The 18,087-nt window shown below is 46.2% G+C and overlaps 1 long non-coding RNA gene across 1 annotated transcript; it reads left to right on the forward strand.

Annotated features, from left to right (window-relative positions):
• The first annotated feature begins 684 nt into the window (after positions 1-684).
• Positions 685-17,054, forward strand: LOC102556228 (uncharacterized). Its single transcript, XR_005495694.2, has 7 exons — positions 685-3,231; positions 7,947-8,125; positions 12,051-12,239; positions 13,068-13,135; positions 13,500-13,635; positions 14,538-14,889; positions 16,887-17,054. It is a non-coding gene; the product is annotated as an uncharacterized LOC102556228 (long non-coding RNA).
• The last annotated feature ends 1,033 nt before the right edge of the window (positions 17,055-18,087 follow it).

Raw genomic sequence — 18,087 nt, forward strand, 5'->3', positions numbered from 1 at the left:
GGTTTTGGTGATAAGCATGCTCAGGGTGTGCTGGCTTTTGAGCACTATGTTTTGAATTGTGTTGCTCCTGCGGGTTTAGGCACCCCAGAATAAAGCTCAATTGCTGGATCTGGGGTTCCCTTTTGTCCAGAACTTCTCTCCTCCTCTCAGTCCTTCCTCCCACCAGAAAAAGCCCTGAAGTGACAGGGGCAGGTTAGCAGCTTGCTGTTGGCTGTCAAAACTGAAGTGACCACAGAAATGGTGGGGTCAGGGTAAAGGCCTTACCTGGGGCGGGGTGGGTGTGGGTGGGGGAAGGGTGTCTTCTCATCGAAGGGACCCTATCTCCTTCTTCCTCCCATCAGAAGTGTATTGCTCTTTCTTTGTTTGTTTGCCAGACAGGGTCTCTCACTACATACACATGATAGTCTTGAACTTACAATCCTCCTATCTCAGCTATCTCGATGCCAGGAATAGATTACTTTTGTAGATTACTGGGAGTCTTTACTGTAAAATCACACGGTGAGGCTGACAAAGGCTTCCTCACAAGAACTGAGAGGATATGAAAGTTTGGGGAAGCATCTGAAAAGGGCTTCCTGCAATAGACAGAGAGGCCTTTCCTGTGTCTTCACAAAGGGGTGTGTTCTGTGGCAGCAGGCAACACCAACTTCCTTTGCAAATACTCATGAGGCCATTGAGTTATACACTCAAAGATTCTGGCTCCATTCAGGGCCCCGGGGAAATTCACGAAGAGGCAGAGGCCGAAGATGTCTTCATGTATCCCAACAATTGACGTTTAACCTCTCTGTGCCTGCGCTCTGACTCTTACCGACTCTGCAAGACGTGGAATTAAAATCTGGCGATCTGGATGGATATGCTGGCACTTGCCTTTAATTTGGGCACTGCAGAGGCCGAGGCAGGAGGATCCCGTTGAATTGGAGGGCAGTCTAGACTTCAAAGCAAGTTCACGTTCTAGCTGGGTTTGGGGAGACCCTGTTTTGTATGGGTGCTGGTGTTTTTGGAGCAGGGTGTTTGTTTTAAATGAGCTCATCTGCTTCTCAGGGCTGTTAACCTGCCCTCCTAGTGGGGACTGGGCTGGTGGCATGGAGCCTGGTAAACACAGGGGACAAGGCCACAGTCAGAACTGCTAGCTCTGCTCCCTCTGCTGCCAGACACAATCTTGTCCCCACCCCTGCCCCACACCCCCGACCTCCCCTCCCTGGCCCACTTTCCCTCCCGCCTCTGGCTGCCATTGTTATTTCTTGCCTTTCCTTTCTCCTGTTCCTGTCTCCTCTCCTCTGTCTGCTGGTGATCTTTCCAAGTGGTGCTTCTGGGCTACTTGATCATCAACTCACAGAGCACCTACTGTACCCCAGCACTGCCGGGAAACAGAACCTGAGCAGAGAACTGGCAGAGCCCAAAACTGAAGAGGCAGACATGATGGTCTGAGCGAGAATGGCTCTCGTCAGCTCATCTATCTAAATACTTGGTCGCTATTTGGAGGAGCTGTTTATGAAGGATTGTGAGGTGCGGCCTTGTTGGAGATCTGTCACATGGGCAGGCTTTGAGCTTTCAAAGCCTCCTGCCATTCCCAGTTCCCTCTTTGCCTCCTGCTTGTGGATCATGAGGTGAGCGCTCAGATGGCCCTGCTGCTATGCCTTTCTGCCACCACCATAGACTCTAACCCTCTAAAACCATAAGACATACTAAATTCTTTCTTTCATAAGTTGTCTTGGTCATGGTCTTTTGTCACAGCATTAGAAAAGTAGCTAAGATAGTAGATGTGGTCATTTCAGGGGGTGGCAGGTGTGGTAAAGAAGACAAACTACAGAAATGAGACACGTCATAGTTTGATCAAGGAAAGGGAGATATATTATAGACATTTGACTAAAGTATTAGGATTGACATGGCTATGTGAAGATTGGGCAAAACAGAAAGCAAAAAACAAAAAACAAAAACAAATGAAACAAACAAGCAAACAACAACAACGACAACAAAAATAAATGGTCCTGAGACAGCAGAGAGCTGGTGAGTCCAAGACAGGAAGAGGCTGGAACTCAGCTTGGAGGTTCCTGTGGGATGACAAAGTAGAAAACCCTGGCCAAGGGAGTCACAACTAAAATCCCACGATTCATGCAGTACAGGCCAGAGGATGAGGAGTTTAAGATTATCCTTGGCTACACTGAAATTTGGAGACCAGCCTGGACTACGTAAGACCCTGTGTTAAAACAGTAGCAAAAGCAACCAAACAAAACCAACAGCAACAGAATAAAATGTGCACTCTGGAGGCAGAAGTGAAGTGATTCTGGCTGAGGGAAGACTCGGGGAGCTCCTAAGGAGGTGGAAGTGAGATTGTGCACATCTCAGGAAACATCCTGTGTGTGAGAAGAGGCAAACAGAGCATAGGAGGAACATTGGGTCCTTGCAGGGGACCAGAGGCAATGCCCCTCAGACCATCAGTATGGCACAAGGGGAAGGAGATAGAGGAAGCTTCTGGTAATGATAGCAGGCAATCAAACACACCAAGAAAGGAGATTTCCTCCCTCTCTTCCCCTCTCTTCCCCTCTCCTCCCTCTTTCTGGCATCCTGGTTCCTCACTCGTCCCATTGCTTCTCAATGGAATAGTGCCATTAACTAGGAGTAGTAGGTCTAGGAGAAAATCAAGAGTTGCACTTGGCCAAAGCCATGACAAAACATTAAGATATATTTCTGGAAACAAGAACAGACGCTTCCTCTAGAGAAAGGATTCATTGCTAGTGTTAATGAAGCCCTACTCCTAGAGCATGGCCAAGTCAACAACAGCCAGATTTCACACCGTCTGGCCCTCTTGGCTGCTTGCTTTGGTGCAGTGCACAAGTCAGGCAATGGCAGACAGTGAACCTGCCCTTGACCACAATGATTCTTGTTAGGAGGCCCCAAGTGAACACCCAGAGAGAGCTAAATATGTCATTCTAAACTCCAGGAAGATAGCAAGGGTAGAAATAAATCAGAAGCCATGATAACATAGAGTGTTTCAGATTAGCTAGCTGCCCTGAGACATTCAGATCAAAGTGCAAAAGACACAGGAATGAAGCCTGGGACCTCTCAGGCTTAGCAATAAGAAGAGGAACGAAAACATCAGAAAGGCCTTCAAGGAGCTATTGGAAGTATGAGAGGTGACCGCACGGTGGAAGAACCCAGTCTCAAGGCATAAGTTCTACTTCATGGAGTGGAGATGAACCGTAGAAAGCAGCCAGGAGTCTGAGTCCTGCCAAGGTGAATAATAGATTTGGCCAGGAGGATGGAGGTTGTGGGGTACAGGATGCTGGTGATGCAAGAGAGAGACTGAGCTGAGTGACTGGAGATGGGGGAGGGGGAGGGAGGGAGGGAGGGAGAGAGAGAGAGAGAGAGAGAGAGAGAGAGAGAGGAGAAGGGAAATGGAGGGAGGGAGGGGGAGGGAGGGAGGAGAGGAGGGAGGGAGGGGAAGCAGAAGAACCACTGGGACCTTTTCTTAGAAGAGTCACAGATGAAAGCAGGTAGCCAGTGTGCAGGCTCTTTAAAGGTGGGTGTGTCCTAGGTGGGAGCAATGGGGAGTAATGTGGGAGCAAGTGCTGCAAAGCCTGGCAGCCCAGAGCAAACGGGAGAGCGTGGGCACAGTGGGCACAGCATCCCACCACTGACTCTGAGTTAAGACACAGGGTGATTGACACTGGGAGGGAGTTGCAGGTGTGAAGAGAGGAATGGAGAAGGCAAGGCCGGAAACAGAAATCCCAGGCTGGGGTGGGGTGGGGTGGTGTAGTGGCATTGTGGGAGCCACATAGGCTCAGTGCAGATGTGGGTATTTCACTCAGTCCCAGACCTCCACAGCCGAGTACACAAAGGTGGAACAGGCAGAAGGTTTAACCAGAGAGAGAAAGTAAAGAAGAGAGGAAGGAGGGAGGGAGGGAGGCTGGGGGCACTGAGGCAAACCTAGAGTGCTGTGGTGATCTTTGGGAGAAAATAATAGGACATCTCTCTCTCCCCTCTCTGTGTCTGTCTTTCTTACATACATGCATACACACAGTTGCCTATAAACATCTCTCTCTGTCTTTCTTACACACACACACACACACACACACACACACACACACAGAGAGAGAGAGAGAGAGAGAGAGAGAGAGGCAGGAGTGTGCCTATAAACCAATAAGAGGAAGGATAAGAAGGAGCTGCAGACAGACTGCTCTCAAGAGGATGCCACACAGTTTATATCTCCCACGGCTAAGATATTAGAAATGCAAATTATAACAATAAAGACCAGTTGGATTAGGGAACACTGGAAATACACTGGGTGTTGCTATTGGATGATTTGGCTGTCAGTCAATGTGTGATACAGGTCTGAATTGAAGTCCCCACTGGGCAGTTTGAGGTCATCTCTTGCTACCCAGTAGTTCCTTTTAAGAATGATTTTATGAAAGCAAACTTGCAATGATATGTTCTCCCTCTCCCTCTCCCCCTCCCCCTCCCCCTCTCCCTCTCCCTCTCCCTCCCCCCTCTCTCTTTATGTATGTGTTTGGTCGGGGGACATCAGAAGATAACTTTGAATATCAATCCTTGCCTTTGACCTGGCTTTAGGCTTTTGTTTGCAGGCGTGTGCTCCAGGCTGGCATATTAATTTGGGGGGATCCTCTTGTCTCTGCTTCCCGTCTCACTACAGGACCAACAAGATCACATACATGTGCTACTCCATGCAGCTTTATGTGGTTCCACAGGGGTGGACTCAGATCCTCACACCTGCTAGGCCAGTCATGAACCATTATCTGAGTGTGAAATGTTTGAATTCTGGTGCTGTGGCTGGTCCTCCATGGTGCTTACAGCCCTGCCTGGCTTAGCTAACTGGATTGATCAGGATACAGGCCTGCAGGCCCCCCTCATCAAGTTGGCTCTGCAACTTCTTCACCCTGCACCTGAAACAAGACTGGGTGGCCCTAAGAAACCACTGGGAGAGGGAGTCCATCTGGGAAGCGGCTCAGAACTCAGTGCCAAGGGGAAAAAGCAGCAGTCTGGCCCTCTGCTCTGTTGGCCTGCATCTCTAAAGCCCCATGAAATCAGCCCCTGCCAGCCAGCTCGTCACAGGCAGGCCAGGGCTGCCTCCGCAGGGCTGTCTGGAATTATGATTGAGGGGCTCTGGCAGGGAGCAATGGAAAACAGGACCTCAATTCCAAGCCCAAGTCATGGTTGGGAGGTTCCAGCAGTGCCGACACAAGCTGTCCTCAGACACCATTCTAATGCTAGTCTTTGTCCCTCTGAGCAAGCCCAGGGCAGTATGTGCTTGGGATGATGGGGAAGCAGGATGTTCTGCTTGCAGGGCTGGTCTGTACTGAACCACAAATACCCTGGCTCTGTTATCTGGTCACAGGAAAGGGAATAAATAGCTCCTCTTAGCCCCCCATGCTAGCCTACCCCTAGACTCTTATTCTCTCACCCCTTAGTCTAAAACAGATCTAAGCTGTACTGTGATTTCTCTGTCTACTAACAGAAATTAAGGTTAATGACTGGGACAGACAATGCTGTTAATGCCTCTTGAACTTGTCCAGTGGACTTCTGCCAGTCTGTCTGGAGCAACAGATTAGTGCAACTCATGTTAATTGTATCCAAGTTTGCTGGATGAAATTGAAATGTGATGTAGAGGTAAAACAGTATTACACCATGGAAAGGCTGAGTCCGGGGGTACTCTGTAAATACATCAGATGCGAATTCTAGCTGCTTTCTAAATCAAAGGATTCAGGTCAGGACCAGGATGGGTCCACGGGCCGAGACTGGAATGGGAGCTGTGATGGGACCTTTCACTCATTTATCTGCCTGCAGGAATTGGGAATGGGAAAGCTCGACTCAGTCCTTCTCTACAGAGCCAAGCCATGGTTGTTGCTCTCCTTGCTCCAGAGGAGCCAATTTTCATCAGCAAGAACAAACGTTTGTTCTCTTTTTACTTAGCAGAAAATGAGCGAAGGGGTTTTCCAAGTGTTCCTGGGAAAAGAGAAAGAGGCAGGAATGTTGAGAGGCCATGGGCGGGGATTTGACACAGGGGCAGTGGACAGAGTATGCCAACTCAACTGCCTACGAGCTGTGAGACCTTGTGCTCAAATTATGCCTTTATTAGTCATGTATATTAGTCAGTTTTCTGTTACTATGACAAAATGTCCAAAGGATCAAAAGACCCAGATAAGAATGGCTCTGGGTTTGTTTAGCCAAAGACTGAGGACAGTAGGAGGAGAGAAGGCCCTTTGGCGGATGTGAAAATTAGACTCACAAACATAGCAGCCTTAGAACGGGAATGAATGACATGACTCAGATTTCTTGTACCATGCCTTCAAAAATATTTAATTGCATTTATTATTATTATTATTATTATTATTATTATCATTATTATTATCATTATTATTATTATTATTATTATTATTAGTGTGTGTGTGTGTGTGTGTGCATACACGTGCATGACCTTGCCACAGCATACGTCTGAAGATCAAAGGACAACCTGGAGGAAGGAGGACTAGCTGGGCCTTCTCCAATGCCTCATAGTTGGAGTTCACAAAAGCAGACGATGCTTAGCAAGGCCTGTTCTACTAGGTGAGCAAGTAAGAGTTAAATGAACCCAACAGAAACCACAAAATGAAGTTCAGAAGAGTGGGTCACACGTGGTTTTCCCATCCTTTCGAAGGGAAAGGAATTTCTATAAAGCGATCGTGTTTACTACGTATCTGCTTTCAGACCCAGTCACAGTCACTGTAAAAAGACTATTTATGACCCCAAAGCTCCCTTGTTTACTACACAGATGACATCATCTTGCCATATTGTTCTACTAAATCATGTTTGCCCCTCTTTATTGCATTTGTTATCAAACCCATGGCCCATGCAAAAATGCCTTATATAAGCAAGCCAGGAGGTAATAAATAATGTAGAACCCCAGCCTCCTCTGGGCTTGAAGGTCTTTTTCCAGCTCACCCCACCCTTGGCTCAGAGGAGAAACTCTACCTGTTGTCTCAGATGTTCTCCATAGAAGTATCTGTCCTGCAGATTGGGGTAACACTGCTGTTGATACAGAACCTTGCAGGAGTACAGAGCCCTTTAAGTTAGCTTACTTTCCGTTACTATAATGAAATACCTGGGCTGGGTACTTTATTTAAAAGAAAAGGGATTCATTTAGCTCATAATCTTGGAGGATCAAGGCCATCCATAGGCTTCTGCTTAGTTCTGGTGAAGTTCCTGTGGTAGATGACATCTCAGTGGTGAGAGTGTGTGTGACACAGAGAGATCACATTGTGAGACAAGAAGTCACAGAGAATGACTTGTAAGACCCAATCAGGGTCTCATGAGAACTACATTAATTCCTTCTGAGGATAGTGTCTCCATTAGCAACTTCCTATAAGGACCTATTTCTTACATGTCCCACTGCCTCTTGACAGGGCTACACAGGAGCCCACATGTCTAATACATAAACCTCCAGGGGACAGATCACATCCAAACTGAGCAGAGAGAGTCTGGACTAGATGGAGCAAGGTCACTCTTCTTGTGTTTCCCAGCATGCATTGCACCTTCTTTGCGAATAGCATTCTGACTTGCAGGCAGTAGACAGGATCATTGCTCCTGAATAAGGCTATTATTCACAACACTGTGTGCCTCTCTAATTAAGGGATATCTTTGACACAACTAGTCAGTGAGCACTTCAAAACTTAGGCTCATCTCTGGGGTACAAACCCTCCTCGTATCTGGGGAAAACAGTGCTGAAAAGACAGTGCCATTGGTGATTTGTCCATCTGGATGGCTTTTCCACTCGCTCAGGGCCCAAGAATGGCCTCATTCTAAAATTCCACACGTTCTATCAATTACTTCCCATGAGTTCCCTTTGTGGTGAATAGACTTCATGTTTTGTGTTGCTGCCCATTAAAGCATGATGACTCTGAATTGCCACTACTGTTGTGTAACCTTGGGATTCTTCTATCTCTTTAAACACACAGGCATATATCTTCTGGGGAACCAGCCTTTGAGCTGGCACTTATGAAATTCCCATTTTGAGGAAAGATATGGATGAGGTTGACCCATTGCCCACACCTTCCAGAGCATCCTCAAAGCTGGTGCCATATATGGATTCAATTTCAACTGCAAGAAGAGCCCTGGCTGCCACACCAACTCTTGTGTGAGTATACTCAGCCACTGGGGAAAAATCATTGTCTTTCCACAAACTTCCTCATATTGTGACTTTCCATTCCTCTCCCAGCCAGTGCCTAGGCAAGAATGGTGCCCTGTGATCCACTTAACAGAAAGAAGCAGGACATCCCTTCAGCTCCCTGTCTCTTTCAACTCCCAGCAGCTTCAGAAAGCAGCAAGAAGGGCAGTTGTCACACTACTTACCTAGGGAATGATGTTGCCTACAGTAGGGCTGGACCTTCCTACCTCAACCAACAATAGAAACAATACCCCATAGACATACTTCTTTGTTTTTTAAGTTTTATTTATTTTAGTTATATGAGTACACTGTTGCTTTCTTCAGACACATAGAAGAGGGCCTCAGATCCAATTACAGATGGTTGTGAGCCACCATGTGGTTCCTGGGAATTGAACTCAGGACCTCTGAAAAAGCGGTCAGTGCCCTTAACCACTGACCCATCCCTCCAGCCCTCCCTCCCTCCTCCAGCCCCCAGGCATACTCAATAGGCAAACCCAATTCAAGTAATTCTCCATGGCAGCTCTCTTCCAGGTGATTCTGAGTTGTGCAAATTGGCAATTAAAACTAACCAACACATTCCCTACTGTCCCTACTTTCCTTTCTTAACATTTATGTGATTAACAAAGCAACCAATTAATTGTGATTCAATAGTGGATACTGACTGAGATGAGGTTACTAATGTCACAGGAAGCAGCACCCTGAAGGTCACCAGCGCCCCGGGTGACCAGCACACTGTATTATGATGCTAATTGATTCTAGCTGGCCTTGGCAAAGGTGGCTTGTCTTTGCTCTGTAGTGATAGGGTGTTTCTAGGGGGGGTTGGTGGTGCTGAGGCCTTGGCTGATGCTCCCTGGGTGGCTTGTTCATAACAAGGTTGGTTATAGCATGTTTAGCATGATTGACCCCTGAAGGGCTGAGCCTGTACCGTCAGCTGTGCAGTCCAGTGTGGCAGTGTCAGGCAACGATACTTACAACTCGACATTTAGACCCATGCACCTCACTCATGCCAATTGGTGGGTATCACAGCAAGTGGTTCAATGTTAAGGCTTAAAATACAGTTCTTGTGACTTAAAACTGGATAACAAATGACTTAGTATAGGTCGGTGTCTATATGCAGGTGAGGGCTGGCACAAATCATTCCTCATGGAGGGCGAGCAGAGAAGAAGCTTGAAGAAGCTTAGACTTAGGCAGGCAGCCTAAACGGCCATTCACAGGTGCGCCTTTGAACTCCAAATGCAAACTCAAAATCTTCTCTGCTTCCCTTTGGAGGAAAGCCATTCTTTGTCCAGCCATGTACTACGCAGCTTGACAAAGATCACAGGCCCACAGAGGATGCCATTCTATACATCCTAAGCACACAGAATAACCTCAGCGAGAAAAGATGCTGGTAAGAATGGGCCTGGGTCACATATTAGTGGGGAGACACCAACCTGTGCCACCCTTCTCACTGAGCTCCCTGCCTCACTGCTCTCTGACTCAGACTCACTTGTCTCATGGAAGCCTGAGACATGGGACTGTATGACCTATGGTTCCTGAGTCCAGAGGCTAGGCATCGCCTTCTGTCCCTCTCACTCAATCTTTCATCCTGGACCCATTTTCTGCCAGTGCGTCAAGTGAGCAAGCAAGAATAGGCCTGGGGATGTCTGTCCACAAGTAGGAACCTGAGCACAGGCAGAGAGTGTGCACACGCAGATGGGGCCTGTCCATGAGCAGAAGTGGGGACCCTGTCCCTGTGCAGATAGAAACTGCCCACATGCAGTTGGAGGGAGCATCTGCATGCAGGACTCAGTACAGACACAGAAGCCCAAATGCATGAGCTCATCAATCCGAGGGTGCTGGTCCACTTGGAGAAGTCTGCGCCAAGCACACTGAGTACGGCAGACTCATGAACACTGTGTTAGCGCCTTTCCTGGCCATGGTGTGCACAGCATGCTGATGCTCTCTACTTTAAACAAAAGAGCTAGGGGAAAGTACCAGGAGAAGATTGTAAGGTCTGAACTTTAAAGATGCAGTTCAGAGCTGTTTCTAGGTACAAAATACCAAAAAGCTGGTGGGGCTAGAAAATGAGAGAACACAGTTGTTCTAGAAGATGACCCCACAGCACACAGAGCCACACGATTAGTGCCTGCTCATTGGGATCCATCTCTTAGTTGTTGTGCTTCTAGGAACACGAGTGGTCAACAGCCTGGTTCTCTTCAGCTGTGGTGGCTGCAGCTGGTGGGCAAGGGTCGCAAGCTATGTTTTTCAGGAGAGCCAAAATCTAAGTTGGGACAATGGATCAGACCACAATGTCCCCTTGAAGACCTTGCTGCTGAAACTGAAGGAGAAGCATGTGAATGGAAATCTCTGTATTTCTATACCTTCCCCGAGCTGATTCTCCTTTCTAACCTGACAGGTCTCAGGCTGCTGGGTGGTTCAGAATGATGCTGTACAGGCTCAAGATTATTTTACCCCTCCCCCCATCCTTACCCCTCCCCCTCCCCCTCCCCTTACCCTTCCTCTACTTCTCCACATTGTGAGAGATTTTTTGAAGAACAAATCTGCTGAGAGGAGGACAGCCAGCCCAGCCAGTCCCAAGCTGAGCCCCTGGACACAAGTGCTGGCAAACTACTCCCTCTGCACACTGCACACATTTCTGAGATTCATTTTGAGAAATGCGTTGTTCTGCAGTGTTACATTTGGGCCTATCTAGTTATGTAACCTGAAGCAAAGGTCTAATGTGTCACCCTGGAATATGAGAATGGAGAGTGTTTACTAATTCTTAGCACTCGAAATCTCAGGAGAAAGTAACACAAATAACATTCCACTGTGGCAGCCTATTTTGAGGTAACCTGAGAAAAGGGAGAAGCAGTTCTCTGTTAAACTTTAGCAGCCTGTCTCAATAAACTCGATCATCCAGTAGGAGCTTCTAAAAACAAAATTCTTACACCTAGCCGCAGGCAGACACCTGACATTCCTAGACCCAAGGCAAGAGCACAGAGACAGCCCTGCCCACCATGTGTCTAGATGCTTACAGGCCTTAAGTCAGGCAAACAACCTGTTAAATTAATTATGTTCCCTCTTGCTGCTTTGAAAAACAGCACTCCTTAATAGAGACCCTGAGGTCTGGGTTTAGAAGTGGAAGTTTCACCTTTTGAGTTTTTACACTGGAATCTAGACTTGAGACTCCTAGCCTTGCCTGCAGGCCTCTGCTAAAAGTTTGTCCTTTTGTTCATGGCTGGTGCCTGGGACCTTGGTTTTGCTGTTAGTGTGTGTATGTTAGTAGCACTTACATTCTAGCTCTGCCCACCTGTGTCCCCAGGAGTGTCACCAGAAGCATGAGATATCCCCTGTCATCGCTGGGGACTTATTTCAAGAAGAGTGCTGAAACTGGACCAAGCAGGCATTTATCTCCTAAACCAAGGGGACAAAACTGTCCTTAGTTCAGGGTTGCCGGCATCACCCTCTGTTTGAGGAATTTTCTAGAATGACTCCCAAAGCTCGCAAAAATGCAATCCCTACAGTTATAAAAATTTTTGAACAGATGAAGTTCATAAAATAAAATCAGTGTCTCCTATGCATTTCTTCCTTCCAGCCATGACAACATACATGGAGTCACGCCACTCTGGGGAAGGCTCTGAAGCTGTGGGTGTCTGTAGTTTTCTGGGGGTTCTGTCACATAGGACCCATGTGAATGACCTTTGTTCTCCAGTCTCTTTCAGAGGCATCAGCCTCCAGAGGTTGAAAGTGTCATGGTGTGTCCCAGAGCCCAACCACAGATCATACTGTTAAACCACATAGGGGAGCAATGGATTGTCTACTAGGAAGGGTATTCTGGGGGCCGTGGCGAAGGTCATATTTCTCTTTTTTCAAGCTAAGTCTCCACTACATCAGACTACTTCCTATTTGGATCTAGGGTGAAACTGTCCAGCACAACCTCCATGAGTGGCGTCATCCCAGCAGGAACAACTCCATGACAAGTGATGTGTCTGTGTGGTAGTTTTCCCCTGGAGTCCACTTCTGAAGAGAAGCAGTTTCAAGAGGCAGACAAAGGAGGGAGATGAAAATCAGCAGGGCCCAGCAGGAGTTAGCTGGATGGCCTCAGGTAAGCTGAAGTTTGTGAAAAGCACTAGTCAAATAGGCTTGGGCGGTCCCGCTGGAAAGAAAACCAGCCGGGGGTGGGGGAAGTCTGCTCTGGGTGAGGTAAATGGACTCTAGTTCCAGAAAGCTCATGAGGTAGAAGAATCTGGTCATTCATTCAGAAGAGCATCAAAGCCATGGAGAAAGAATAGCCCGGGAGGTGGGAAGGCAGGTGAGGGTGAGCTCAGGCTCCGCATACCATTCAAATTCCACTGAGAATCTGAAAAGGAAGGAAGAAAGGAAGGAGGGAAGGAAGGAAGGAAAGAAAGAAAGGGAGGGAAAGAGAAAGGAAAGGAGGGAGGAAGGAAGGGAAAAAGAGGAAAGAAAACCCTTTATTCTATGTTTTGAGAGTAATACAAAGAAACAGGCCAGGAGTAGGTGAGCAGTTGGATGTATATTAGTGTATAGATCTCTGGGATAACTGGATGTGGTCTCCATCTGAGTTCCTTATGTCACGTTTGAGCTGGATCATGAAATCAAAAGGAACGTATCATTTATAAGTAATGTGGATCTTGGAAGGAAGACTTCCACATTTAAAAGGACGGTAACAGAGTATACAATAAAGAATTGAGATTAATTGGACATATAAGTAGTGCGGTTGCAAGAAACTTGACAAAGAATCCAAACACTGAAAATTCAAGGGTGTTTAGCTCTAACATCTATAAGATTTCACAATATAGTTATATTAAACTGCAAATAGCATCACAGAACACATTGAAAGAAAGAAATCAAATAAATCTGTGAAGCTCTTGGCATCTCTGCCTTAGTGTGACTTTCTCTGTTTCTGTAACAGAATACCTGAAGCTAGGTGATGGATAAAGAAAAAAGGTTCAGTTGACTTGCGGTGCTGGTGGCTGGCTGGTAAGTACAAGCAGCATGGTAAGGATCTATCACAACTACATCATGGTAAGGCTACATCACAACATGGTTGGATGGATGCAAGAGAAGGCAGGAAGGGCCCGGGTCTCTATTATAACAATGTGTTCTTCTGGGTGCTAAGATCCAGTGAGACATAGGGCATTAGATCACTTCTCAAGGGTAGTCCTGACTTTATCACCCATCCCCCAACCTGGTTTTCACCTCTTAAAACCCTTAAAGTTTTTACTACCTAGGAACAAGCATCCAGTCTGTGACTCCTGTGGGACAAGTCAACCTTGTCAATCTTAACCTTGATGGACAGGCAAGATCTGGAGCACCATGCTTACCCTCTGTTTTCCAACTTTAGCTCTGCAGTCCAGGGAGAGGTGGCTCAAGCAAAGGTGACTCTGGGGACATTGTCATTGTCGATTGTTTGAAGAGGCTCGGGTCTTGAATGTGAAATGATGCTTAAAAGAGACTTTGACAACCATCCTAGGAGAAAGGTAATAAATAGGTGGCTCTATGATACTTCGCTCTGGAGGAGACATTTAAAATTTTTTTTTCTTTTTTTTCGGAGCTGGGGACCGAACCCAGGGCCGACATTTTAAATTTTATAAAGGGCTTCAACTCAAATTGGGGCAGAATTTTCTAGAATCAACGTCTTGTACAGTAGTTAGCATCCCATCCCTGGCTATGTCTATGCTGGGAGGCTGGGGAGGATGTTTTGGAATCCATGGAGATAGAGTGACTGGATACAAGAGAATTCCTAATGGTGGAAATTTTAAGCACCATGACAGGCTGTGGCTCATGAAATTAGACCTTGAAGGCAGCTGTCTCCTGCCCCGACGGTAACGAAGGGATGGCTCTACTCCCAGAATTAGATTACTTTCCCCTTTTCGTATGGAAAATGTGTAATAAATCAATAGCTTTGTTGTGCCTGGATGAGGTTCTGGCTTTTCACGTTGGCAACAAAAGTCTCTCATTGGCCTTTCCATGTAACTGGAATAGAATAACTCACTTTCCATATGTGCAGGTGTGCAGAGAGCCCATGGCCTTACTATTTTCCTGGATTGGGATGTTTCAGATGTTTCAACATCTGCACGGTTCAGCATCTCAGACTGATAGCTGATGAGATGGCCCAGGGACTAACTTCTTAAACACACCCCTCCATAAAACCCATAGCAGCTGAAACAGCTGGCTACTTTATGGAAATAACACTGCGATTACTTTTTACACATACGACGTGGCACCTGCAAAGGTGTGCCTGCGATGACCTTATAAACTCTCGTCTTGGCTCCCCTTGACACACAAAGCACATGTCTGATGAGAATCAGATGAAGCTTGAGATCATAAGTGGTAGCTTGCCAGTGAATGAGCGAATAACAATCGATGCCCGTGTCTTTAGGCGAAGACGCTAACAGTTGTGAAATGGACACTTGCTGAGGAAACACGAGAACGTCTGCATTTCCATAAACTTGAGAAAACTCCTGAGTATTTGGAGGCATGCAGGGGTGAAGAAGAAATGCCAAGTGCTTACAAGACTGATTTTCCTGAGAAAGTGACTCATTTTCCCTGTGTATATTTCTATGTCGCCATGGTTCTGGCAGGCATATGCTGCAAGGAATCTTCCAAGATGGTCAGAGGCATCAGCAGATTATGCTAATGCTGACGGCTCTGTTTCCAGCCTCCACCGATGAGTGCCTCTGCCTTCCTTGGCTCATATCAACACATTGAAATGAAGCTTACAGAATGTGGCGGTAAGACAAATTATGATTGCCTTCACTCTGTGTGTGGGTGTGGGGATGCACAGGCACATGTGTGCATGCACGCAAAGACTCTACATACTGTTTTTAGGTAGTCTCTCACTGAACCTGAAGATCACCAGTTGGCTTAGCCTGGCTGAGTAGCATGGCCCTGAGAGCTTCCTATCTCTGCCTTCCCAGTGCCAAGACTACAGGCATATTTCACAACACCTAGCTTTTTAAGCAAGCCTAGGGATCTGAACTCAGGGTCTCATACTTGTACATCAAGCTTTTTACCAACTGAATCACTTCCCCTGCCCCTGGATGCATTTACTTTTACTCCCTGGCTAACTTTCCCCCTGCCCCTATTTAAAATGACTTTTCAAAAAGACTTTCAAATAGAGAGAGGAAACAATTTTATAACTGCCAGATGCAGTGTTTTATGGAATAGATAAGCCACGAGTAGGCCTTGAGCAGAAACTAGTTCCAATCTTCTCAGAAAAAAAAATCAATAACTGATTCATTGGGCCAGCAAGATGGCTCAGCCAATAGCAGTAGAGAAACTTGCATGCAGGTCTGACAATCTGAATTTGATCCCCGGATCCCATTGGATGGCAGGAGAGGAACAACTCCTGAGGGATGTCCTCTGACTGTCACACAAGAACCATGGCGCGCGCGCGCGCGCGCACACACACACACACACACACACACACACACACACACACATATATTTACTCATAAGATGGCCTTTGCTCCCATTCTACCTCTATTGTTGGTAACCCACTGGATGAGAGAGCAGGATTGAATTTCATTATTGTTGGACTCTGTGACAAACGTTCAGCTCTCTGTGCAGAACAACTACATATGTGTGCTCACCTGCATATACTGTGAAAGCCAGACATGTATTGGGGGTAGACTAGTAGCTACCTTGGCAATAAGAATTAACCAAATACAAACTTTCTGGCTTCCAAAACTCTACAGAGTATGAATTTAGAACTAAAAGAGACTGAGAAAAAAACGCTTTAGGCTAAAGTCTGCTAGAGAGTGTTGGGAGCAGGGAGGGCCCTCTACTACTGCCTAGGCTGTAAACTAGACTACTTAAAGAGGGATTTTCTGGAGCAAGGGCCCAGACATCTGTATATTCTAAGCTATGGTGGTAATTACTATGAACATTAAGATCAAAGAACCTCTGACTCTGGCTCAGTCCTGTCATTTAGATTCTTGGGTCCCACGATTAGCAAGGACCAGAAATGGAGGAAGAGTCCTTGGTATTATCCTTTTACATACAGGCTAAGTGTCACGTAACCAAAGTGCTTTGAAAGCAGAAGTCTCAGGTTCAGGGTTTCCATCTAAGAATAATGTGGCAGCCAGGGAATAGACCCCAGGAGTAAATTCCAGCTCATTGCTACCTTGTGTGTGCTGCACACACATTGCCTGAAGGGATCTGTCCTCAAGGTTTTAATGTATTTTGGTCACAATCATTCACAGGATGTCAGGTGTCAAGTTTTTCCATTGCAACGCCATGTTAACACTCAGTGAGTTTCAGATTTTAGGTAATCTGGGATTTCAAATCAGAAATGCCCACTTCTTAGAAATAACTTGGAAAGGAAAAATCATTAAGTTATTTTTCATGTGGGTCTCTCCTCTGTATTTACTGCTTTGATTGGGATCCCACTTTTAGTTGGGTCCCCACTTCTACCCATGTCTATAGCCATAATTCATATATTTGACCATATGATTGTGAGTGGCATGTGCTTGTGATTCTACCTATTTTTCATAGCAAAGTGACTACATCTTCCTGGGATTTCAATTCTGCCCTGTAATAGAGAGGGTTCCATGATACTCTGCTCATGGTGTAAGTGCTAACCTTAGGCAAAGGGCAGAGAAGGTATTCTGAGCCAAGAAAGCCTCTCTGGTCCTGGAAGTCACTCGCAGAAGGTGGTACTGCCATCTGGAGTAGATGGCCTTAAAGTAAATTTGGTCAACAGCACCAACTCAGTGTCTCTTTTCAGCCATTGAAGAAGCCACACTCAGGTCCCGTCCTCAGGGACTCATGTTGTTCCACCAATGCAAGTGCTGTCACACAATGGAAAGAATGGATTAAATGTTTTTTCTAAAGGAGAAAATAAGAACAATGGTAATAATGATTATTCCAAATAAAAAATAAAAAATATAAAATATATGTAGGCTTATCTATGCTTCATGAGCTAACAACCTTTAAATGTTTTGGGGTGTGTGTGTGTGTGTGTGTGTGTGTGTGTGTGTGTGTGTGTGGTGTGTTACAGAGTGTGGGTCTTGTGCATGCTGGACAAATGTTCTACTACTGAACTCTTTCCCTAGCTCTTCTTTGGTTTCTTTAAAGTATAATTTGAGAGCAGCATTTTCTGTAAGGATGTGTTATTCGATGAAAAGAAAATACAAATTAACATTTTTGAACAAGTACGTTTAGGCTCTTAGACAGAAGATCCAGGCTGTCTTGTTGGTCACACCTTGCCCTAGATATAAGCAGTTTTCTAGCAAGTATCCACTCCCTCGCTCAACTTGTCTATAGAAAGTACAGCTGCTCCTGGAGGCAAGTACTGTTAGGCCTCATGCCTTCGTTTGACAGAGGAAACAGGTCTGGTAAGTGGGAGTTGACAGGTATGGGTTACTTTTATGAAACTGACATCAGTATTCAAACTTGCAACTTAAAGGAAAAAAGATTGGACTTTGTCTATGGTTTCACAGATTACAGCCCATTATAGGGAAGAAGGTACAGCAGTGTGCGGCTGTGGAACACGTGATGGTGGCTTTTCACCCACTCACTGGTGGATTAGAAGTAAAAGGCCAGGACCAGGGACCAAGGTACAGCCCCCAGGCTAACCCCTAGTTACCACCTTCTGCCAGTCTACCCAATTGCTAAAGATCACATAGCCTTCCAAAACCTCCTAAAGGAAGACAGCCAGCTAGGGAACGGACATTCAAAGCACTAGCCTATGGCAAACATTCTAGATTGAAACCATACAATGACGGCTGGAAGAAGCTTCTCCAGAGGTAGGATGCCAGGTCCTCACTAGAACAAGGATTCTCAAAGCTACTGGACTATACAGCTCAGAGCTGATTTGCTGGTGTTTGCTCAGTCTCACAGGTTGTGAGAATCATTTACAGACTTTGGGACCTACTTGCTTGTGGTACAAGGAAATCGAGAAGAGGGTTTAGTTAGAGTAGCCCACT

This window comes from Rattus norvegicus, chromosome 17, assembly GCF_036323735.1.
Source record: "Rattus norvegicus strain BN/NHsdMcwi chromosome 17, GRCr8, whole genome shotgun sequence".
Taxonomy (NCBI): Eukaryota; Metazoa; Chordata; class Mammalia; order Rodentia; family Muridae; genus Rattus; species Rattus norvegicus.